Below are 10,035 nucleotides of genomic sequence, written 5' to 3' on the forward strand. Positions count from 1 at the left end.
TCAATCATCAAAGCATGATTAAAAGATGATTAAAAGATGAAAATATAATAGCAAAAGGTCCTATTTATAGAGAACTAGTAGCCTAGGATTTACAAAAATAGGTAATTAATGCAGAGATCCACTTCCGGACCCACTTGGTGTGTGCTTGGGCTGAGCATTGAAGCTTTTACATGTAGAGACTTTTCTTGGAGTTAAACGCCAGCTTTTGTGCCAGTTTGGGTGTTTAATTCCAGCTTTTATGCCAGTTCTAGCGTTTTGACGCCAGAATTTTTATACTGATTTGGAACGCAGTTTTGGGCCATCAAATCTCGAGAAAAATATGGACTATTATCTATTGCCGGAAAGCCCAGGATGTCTACTTTCCAACGCAATTGAGAGCACGCTAATTGGGCTTCTGTAGCTCCAGAAAATCCACTTCGAGGGCAGGGAGGTCAGAATCCAACAGCATCTGTAGTCCTTTTTCAGCCTCTGAATCAGATTTTTGCTCAGGTCCCTCAATTTCAGCCAGAAAATACCTGAAATCACAGAAAAACACACAAACTCATAGTAAAGTCCAGAAATGTGATTGTTATTTAAAAACTAATAAAAATATAATAAAAACTAACTAAAACATACAAAAAACTACCTAAAAACAATGCCAAAAAGCGTATAAATAATCCGCTCATCACGTACAATACGCATACGCATGAATAAACATTTTGACCATTTTGCATGGAAGTGCACGGTACACATACGCGTGAAAATGCCAACGTTGGAGGGAATGTTGGAGGTCCAATGTTGAGGCCAACGTCTCCTGCTTCCTTTTAAAATTGTAAAATGAAAATCTGGCATCCACACGTAAGTGTACAGTACGCGTACGCGTGGATGAGCATTTATGGCGCTTTTGCGTGGAAGCGCACGGTACGCGTACGCGTGGGTTAGCTGACGTTGGCCCTCCGATGTTGAGTCAAACGCTAATGACAGCAAGCTTTCTGGTTTGCTGGTTTAGTTCTATATGGCGTTTGAGTCAACGTTGGCAGTCAAACGTTGACTCAAACGTGAAGCATCATGATTCAAATTTTATATAGATTTCTTCTCAACACCAAGGACAACCAATTGAAGCCATTTGCAACCCAATACCATCAAGGCCAAAAGCCCAATTTAAGGCTTGAAGATCAATGGAAGAAAGTGTATAAATAGCTTAGAATTGAAGTTAGAAGGACCTCTTTTCCAATTTTGGGAAATCTTACACTTACTGCACTTTTAATTTTATAATGTATTTTACAATTCCAATTTCCATTTTGACAGCTATGAACAACTAAACCCCTTTCATTGGGTTAGGGAGCTCTGTGTAATTCAATGGATCAATATAGTTTTCATTCATCTTCTTCTTACTTTTCTCTTGATTTTGCTAGAAAGCTTTTGTTCTTCATCCAATTGGATAGTTTTCTTGGGAAAGAAGCTATTCATAATTGGATCTCCTCGGAACCTTGGAAGAGGAATGAGGAGATCATGCTAGAAATGCTTTCTCACATTGGATTAGATTGGGGGTTGGATGGATATAGTGACATGTAATCCTACCAATACTTTGATCTATGAATTTGTGTGGTATAATTAGTGACCAAACTTCATCTCTTCCCATGAGCACTTAAATCAAGGAATTGGTCAATTGTTCATGCTTAGAGAGATTGGTGAGCCAAGGAATTGGGATCCAATCACTTAAGATTACCAAGGAGATTAATGAATGCATTGATTGCGGAAGAGATGAAAATGAATTTGATCCGGAGAATTGTGCATCTCCTGAACCCAATGAATTCCCCATTCTCTGATCTACCCATTCTATTTACTTTCTGCTCTTTAATTTCATGCTAATTTCTCCGTCCCATTTACTTTCTTGCAATTTAAGCTTCTGCCCTTTAATTACCTGCAATTTAACTTTCTGCTTCTTTAATTTCTTGCAATTTAAGTTTCCCGCCAATTTTATTTTCTGCAATCCCAATTTCAATTCCGATTCTGCTCAACTAGAGCAATTCTTCAATTAACATTGATCAACCAACCAATCCCCGTGGGATTCAAGCTCACTCTTTTGTGAGTTTTTACTTGACGACAATCCGGTACACTTACCGATAAGAAAATTGTTGAGAGGCAGTTTTTACGTATCAAGTTTATGGTGCCGTTGCCAGGGATTGGTTTTGTATTGACAATTACTAAATTGAAGGATAACTAGATTGAGCACTTTTATTTTTGTTTGATTTATTTAATTTTAATTTCAGCTGTTCCTTTTCATTTGCTGCAATTTTTGGTTATTTCTTTTTAATTTCTCTTACTTTTTTACTTTCGAGCAAGCTAACCTACTAACCATTTGATAAATTGCTCTAACCACACTAACTATACTCTGTTTTAGTAGACTCTACACTTACTGTTTCTTGTACTTGTTCATTGTATGACAGGTAGGAGAAAGGAAATTTTAACCTCATTTGATAGTGAACCGAAAAGAACCTTCCTGAGATTAAGGAGGGAAGTAAGAGGAAAGAGGTTTGTTGGTGCAGAAGAAGAGGAGGAATACTTTGATATAACCATGGAGGATGATATGAAAAACCATAATGAAGAAGAGTTGAATAACCATGCCAGAAGAGGTGGAGCTAACCCTGCTGGACAAGAGAGGAGAGTCTTGGGATCATACATCAACCCAAATCCAGGAAATTGTGGTAGCAGCATTCAGAGGCCAACTATCCATGCTAACAAATTCGAATTAAAGCCTCAGCTCATAACTCTTGTCCAGAATAACTGTTCCTTTGGTGGAAGTGCACAAGAGGATCCAAATGAGCATCTCACTGAATTCCAAAGGATATGTGACACGGTTAAATCTAATGGTGTTCATCCTGACACTTATAGATTGCTACTGTTTCCATTTTCTTTGAGGGACAAAGCATTAAAATGGCTAGAGTCATTTCTGAAGGAAAGTTTGACCACCTGGGAAGATGTAATGAGCAGATCCTTAACAAGGTTCTACCCTCCACAAAGAGTAAACATGCTAAGAACTAAAGTGCAGACATTCAGACAGCAGGATGGTGAAACTCTTTATGAAGCCTGGGAGAGATTCAAAGATTTGACAAAGAAATGCCCCCTAACATGTTTAATGAGTGGGTGCAAATTCACATCTTCTATGAAGGGCTGAATTGTGAATCAAGGAAAGCTATAGATCACTCATCTGGAGGTTCCCTAAACAAGAAGAAGACCATTGAAGAGGCCATTGATGTTATAGAGACAGTGGCTGACAATGAGTATTTTTATGCCTCAGATAGGAACAACAACAGGAGAGTCTTAGAATTGAACCACATGGATGCAATCCTGGCCCATAACAAGATGATCACCAAGCAACTGGCTGAATTAACCAAGCAAATGGAGAAAAATCAGGCTACAGCTATCCATACTCAACAATCACCCCAAGAATAATTGGAGAAAGAAGAAGGAGTTAACTGGGAGGAAGCTAATTACCTTGGAAATTCATCTAGGCAAACTAACGATCCTTACTCTAAAACCTATAATTCTGGTTGGAAGAACCACCCAAACTTTGGGTGGGAGAACCAACAAAACCAAGGCCAAGACCACAGACCATACAATCCAACCCAGTACAACAACTCCACTCACCAAAACTCCAACCAAAAACTATACTAGACCACACAAAATACCTACTCATAGCCACCATACCAAAGCCACAATAACCACTCTCAACACCCCAATTCCACCCAACCATCACCACATAATGAGGACATAATGGCCAGAATGGAAGCTATGCTTGCAAACCTTTTGCAAGGAGTTTGAAGACATAAAAAAATTCAAGGAGGAAGTAATATCCAATCGGAAAAATCAAGATGCAGCCACTCAGAAGCTGGAAGCACAAGTTGGGTATTTGTCCAAACAAGCCCCTGGCCACAGTTCAAGTAATACCACCAGGACAACTTCAAGAGAGGAATGCAAAGCTATTACCCTCAGAAGCAGAAAGGAATTGAAAGAAACTCCAAGGGAGACTCAAAAAGAGAAGGAAGAGGACATTTCAATTGATAAGGAAGAAGCACAAACACATACTCCCAGTTCATCAGAAGAAAAGAAAGTCCTAAAGCCATATGTCCCAAAGGCTCCTTACCCTCAACACCTAATGAAGAATACAAAGGACAGCCAGTTCTCCAAATTTTTGGAGATTATCAAGAAACTTCAGATCAACATTCCCTTTGCTGATCAAGAAGAGAAGCTGGAGGAATGATGAAACTGTGATCTTGACTGAGGAATGTAGTGCTATCATCCAATACAAGCTGCCTCAAAAATTGAAGGACCCAGGAAGCTTCCAAATTCCCTGCATTATAGGGGAAATAACAGTTGAAAAAGCCTTATGTGACTTGGGAGCTAGTATAAATTTGCTGTCCTTAACAATGATGAAGAGAATGAGGATTGAGGAAGCCAAACTAACAAGAAGTCCAAAAGGGTGAACTTACCCTTAGGCTACATGAGGAGAGGATGGTGTTCAATGTATTCAAAGCCATGAGCTATCCACCAGAGTTACTGGGAGAGTGTATGAGGCTAGATGCAGTGAAAATTGTGGTGCAAGAAACCTTTGAAGAAGCACTTAGAGAATTGACAGAGGGTGACTTTGTGTTAAATGTTGAGGTTGCTGATGTCAACTCAGCTGAAATGCCTATTCCAAGCAAATTGGAGGAGAGGAAAAAGGAAAAAGAAGCACCCAAACTGGAGCTGAAAGCACTGCCTCCTACTCTTAAGTATGCATACTTGGGAAGGGATGGAAGTTACCCAGTGATCATCAATTCTGCCCTCAGTCAAGAACAGGAAGAGGAATTAATCAAGGTGCTGCAAAAGCACCAAGATGCTATTGGATGGACCCTTGCTGACTTAAAAGGGATAAGCTCATCCATATGCATGCATAAGATCTTGCTGGAAGATAACTCCAAACCCTCCATTCAAGCCCAAAGAAGATTGAATCATGTCATGAAAGAAGTGGTCAAAAAAGAAGTGATGAAGCTATGGCAAGCAGGAGTCATATATTCGATTTTCGACAGCCCATGGGTGAGTCCTGTCCATGTGGTTCCAAATAAAAGAGGGATCACAGTTGTACCCAATGAGAAGAACAAACTAATACCCACAAGAACGGTAACAGGATGAAGGATGTGCATTGACTATAGGAAACTCAATGAGGCAACTAGAAAGGATCATTTTCCACTTCCCTTTATGGACCAGATGCTGGAGAGATTGGCAGGACATGCATATTATTGCTTTCTTGTGCATGTATGTCTTGGAGATTGAATTATTTTTAACCAAGTAGGTAGAATTATTTTGCATTTAGTTGCATTCATATAGATAGATGCATATAGTTTAGGTTGCATTTAGATTACCTCACATTGAATAAATGTTGATACCCTTTGCTTTCTCTTGGTATAAGCATGAGGACATGCTTGGTTTAAGTGTGGGGAGGTTGATAAACCCCATTTGTATGGTTTCTCTTGTGCTTGATTTAGGGGATTTTATAACCTTTTCCTCACATTTATCCAATGAAATAGCATGGTTTTATAACTTCTCCTTTAATTGTGATTAAGAGTGAAAACATGCTTTGAGGACTTAAAATAGCTAAATTTAATTCACCTTGATTCCAGATAGATAGATGCCTTGATATGTTTGTTAAGTGATTTCAGATTTAGGAGGCAAAGATTGGATCAAGGGAATGAACGAAAAGCATGTAAAAATGGAGAACTCATGAAGAAATGAAGGAATCGCAAAAGCTGTCAAGCCGACCTCTTCGCACTTAAACGACCATAACTTGAGCTACAGAGGTCCAAATGATGCGATTCTAGTTGCGTTGGAAAGCTAACATCCGAGGCTTCGAAACGATATAAGATTTGCCATGGTTGCTACACGTATGGTGAAGCGTACGCGCACTGTATGTGCACACGTCGTTGCTGCCATATGACCCACTTAAAGCAATACGTGGCCAGCAAATTCTAAAGCCTTGTGGGCCCAATCCAACTCATTTCTGATGCTATTTAAGCCAAGGATTGAAGGGGAATCAACATACTTTATATACTTTCACACATGAGGATAGTTTAGTTTTAGTTTTTAAAGAGAGAAGCTCTCACTTCTCTCTAGGATTAGAATTAGGATTATGTTTAGTTCAATAATTTAGATCTAGGTTTCAATTCATGCTTTCCTCTTCTTCTACCTTTCAATTCTATGTTGTTACATTCATCATTCTTCTATTGTTATTATTTCTTTCTTCTATTTTGTTTGTAGATCTACTCTTGTTCATTCTATTTTCTTTTAATGCAATTTGAGGTAATTCATGTAGATCTTGTTTCCTTTGATTGTTGTTATTAATTCCTTGCAATAAGTAATTGTTAGATTTCATTGTTGTTATCAATTTACTTTACTTTCTTTTATTACCTTCCAAGTGTTTGATGAAATGCTTGGTTGGATTTTAGTATAGATTTTGTTCCTCTTGGCCTAGGTGGAGTAATTAGTGATGCTTGAGTTATCTAATTCCTTTGTTGATTGACAATTAGAAGTTGCTAATTGATTTGGATATCTCTAAAGCTAGTCTTTCCCTTGGGAGTTGGCTAGGACTTGTGGAATCAAGTTGATTCATCCACTTGACTTTCCTCCATGGTTAGAGGTTAACTAAGTGGTAGCAATGAAGAATTTGTGGTCACAATTGAGGAGGATAACTAGGATGGGACTTCTAGTTCTCATATCTAGCCAAGAGCTTTGTTAGTTTATTTTTTTTTTGCCATTTATATTTCTTGTCTAAAATCTCAAAACCCCAAACATACTCCATAACCAATAACAAGACACTTTATTGTGTTTCCTAGGGAGAATGACCCGAGGTTCAATACTTACAATGAGATTTCAATTGTGACAAACAATCTTTTGTATGAAAGGACTATTGTTGGTTTAGAAACTATACTTACAATGAGATTTCAATTGTGAATTCTTGACCACACAAAAGTCCAATCATCATGGGTCTCGGGTGATAGAATGGCTGCAAGAACTTTGGTGGTGCTGAGAAGGAAAGAACTAAGTCACAAAACAGCATAAGAAGTAAACAGATAATAAAATTTTGAATGGAAACATGCACGAGATTCAAGTTAAAGAGAAGAAAGGAGCATTGTTGCTATCCACGAAGAGAGAGGAAACAGTTAAAAAATTAGTGTTAGTTGAAAGGTAAAAGGAAAGTTAAAAGTTATGTGAGTAAAAAGAAAATAGCTATTTGAAAATGAAAAGAAAGAAAAGATAGTCAAAAGTTATGTTAAGAAGAAGAAGAAGTTAGTTGAAAAAGAAAAGGAAAGGTCAAAAGTTATGAAAAGTTAGAAATTAATGTTAGTTGAAAAGGAAAAGAAAAATTAAAGGTTAGGTGAAGAAAAAGAAAAAGTTAGTTGAAAAAGAAAACAAAGGTTAAACGTTATGTAAAAAGAAAGAAAAAGTTAGTAAAAGAATGGAAGAAAAATCAAAAGTTAGGTGCATAGTCACAGGTTGGCCTTAATTCCAAAATGTTTCAATAATTTGAAAACAAGCAAGTTTCTATTCACTTCTCAAAAATTCAAGATGCCAAAACAAGTGATGCACATGTATATGTAGAGCACATAATCAAGTAAATATCAATCACAAGTAAATTGGCATAATTTGAAGCAATTTGGTGTTGGCAAGTGAAAACTATTGAGAATAAGTTACTCAAGGAACATTCAAACACCAAATTCCAATGAAGCATAAAAGTCACAAGTTGAAACAAGAATTGAAAACCTCATGATCTAAGTGACTTGATGAAAGTTAGGCAAAAATAAAATGAATCAATTCAGCCACTTAGATTTAAAACCTTCAATCTTGTGAGTTTATGCAAAAGAGGTTTTACTTTTAAAAGAATTCCAAGTTTATGGTCAATTTAAAAATTTACTTGAACAATTCAATGCATAGGATTAATTAGTTTGCTTAATAAAGAAAAAGAAAAAAAGAAAGGAATTGGGAACCTGGAAGGAAGGAATTGGAACAAAGGAAGAGAAGAGAAGGGTGGATGATGGTGAGTGAATAGCCAGAGCAACTCAGTTGGCCTGGTAGTGGAGCTGCTCCAATGGCAGCAACGGAGAAGGGGCGCAGCAAAGAAACAGGGGCCTTGCCGTGTTCTGCCCTTCGAAGAAAATGGGAGAAAATAAAAATGGAGCCACGTTTGATGTGGAGCTCGTGGATGGAGGGAAAGGGATGGTGACGAGCTGTGGCGTTGGTGACGTGGTGGCACTGGCGACATTGATGGTGGAGGCTACAGCAGCAAGGCTGGTCCATGATGGTGATTCGACGCTGAGATAGAGAGAGGGAAGGAGAGTGTTGCGGCGCTAGGGTAGCGCGAAGAGGAGGGGTCACGGAGGTTCTGGTTCTAACAGGGGGTGGTGACGGGTTAGGAAGCTGAAAAGGGTGCGGCAACGAAGGTTGGGTGTCGCGGCGGAAAGTGGGTTTGGTGATAGAGGAGAAGATAAGGGAACAAGGGTGAGAAGGGATGAGAGAGAAGGAGGAAAAATGGGGCGAGGGCTACGGAGGCTAGGTTGGGTCGCTGATGGTGGTGCAGTGGTTGGAGGCTGGTGGATGTTGAAACAGCGAAGGAGCGGAGAGGGATGAACGTTGGGGAAGAAGGAAGAAGAAGAGTGTTGGGTACAAAGGGACTCTTGGGTTCGCACTCAAGGGGAATGCAGACACACGTCGTTGTGCGAGAGCTCCCAACAGAGGGGGTTGATTTGAGGAAGCGTACGCACAGGGAGGTGCGTACGCGTGGGATAGTGAAAATGGAACGTCACGCGCACGCGTGAGTCACGCGTACGCGTGATAGGCATACTTGAGAGGAAGTGTGCACACGCACTGGGTGTGCGGGTGCTATGGACAGAGAGGTGGTATGAAAGTGTGCGCACGCACAAAGCTGTGCGTACGCACAGAAGGCGAGTTTTTTTTCTAAACAGAAATTCACCCAACATTCCAAAATGCATATAAACAAGAAATTAACAAAAATATACAACTATTTATTTTAACTTTAAAATTAATCCAAAATTTCATTTTCCCAATCAAAATCATTGGACTATTCACACACAAAAATCTACCCAAAATTAATTCAACCATCAAAAAACTAATTGAAAAATTTTAAATATGCAATTTAATTCAAAAAGGTAATTTAAAACAAAATTACTAACTATTCACATATGCATTTAAAACAAAAATTTATTAAGGAAAGCTAACAACCAAGAGACATATTTACAGGCAAAAATAAGCAACCAATCGAAACAAACTATTCACATATTCACATATTAACAATAGCCAAGAATATAAAACCATTGCAATTTCCCGGCAACGGTGTCGAAAACTTGATGTGAGAAAATTTGTGCCGATTTGGAATTTAGACAAAATTAGAATTTATTCCATTGCAAGTATAGTCCAAACCGGCAATGGATCATCTCAATCAAAGTTTAGAATCAAAAGATGTCACAATCCAATATAAACCAGGAGTTTTAAGTCCTGGGTCATCTTCCCTAGGAGTTGCAAATGAGTGTCATATTATTGGCTATAAGGGAATTGGGGTTGTAATTGCAAGTGACAAGAAAATTAAAAGGCAAGAAAGTGAATAAGCATGCAAGGGAATTAAAACTCAAATCAAGTAAAGCAAAAAGGAAAATCAAGTGGCAAAAAGGACTCTTGGCAAGGATTGGGGAATTGAGGATTCCTATCCTAGTCATAGACCACAAACATGGTAATTGTGTAGAATTAATCCTAATTAGTCTATTCTAACATCGAGGATAAGTCAAAAGGGCATAATTGATCTCAGTCCATAAGTCATAGTCAACTAACTAATTAACTTAGTGAAAGACTAGCGTCAATGGAAACCAAACCAATTAACAATCCTAACACAATGTAGAATGGACATCCATAACTCAAGTTCACCTAATTACCCAATTCTAAGTCAAGAGTGTGAAAAACTATATGCAAAAAAAAAAAGAGAGAGAAAAGCAAGCAGAAAAAGAAAAA

At 38.4% G+C, this 10,035-nt stretch overlaps 1 non-coding gene across 1 annotated transcript; it reads right to left on the reverse strand.

The window, feature by feature from the left end:
- Nucleotides 1-3,010: 3,010 nt before the first annotated feature.
- On the reverse strand, nucleotides 3,011-3,117 carry LOC148553689 (small nucleolar RNA R71). Its single transcript, XR_015892566.1, has one exon. It is a non-coding gene; the product is annotated as a small nucleolar RNA R71 (small nucleolar RNA).
- Nucleotides 3,118-10,035: the final 6,918 nt, after the last annotated feature.

Source organism: Arachis ipaensis, chromosome B7, assembly GCF_059453495.1.
Source record: "Arachis ipaensis isolate K30076 ecotype BB chromosome B7, ASM5945349v1, whole genome shotgun sequence".
Classification (NCBI taxonomy): Eukaryota; Viridiplantae; Streptophyta; class Magnoliopsida; order Fabales; family Fabaceae; genus Arachis; species Arachis ipaensis.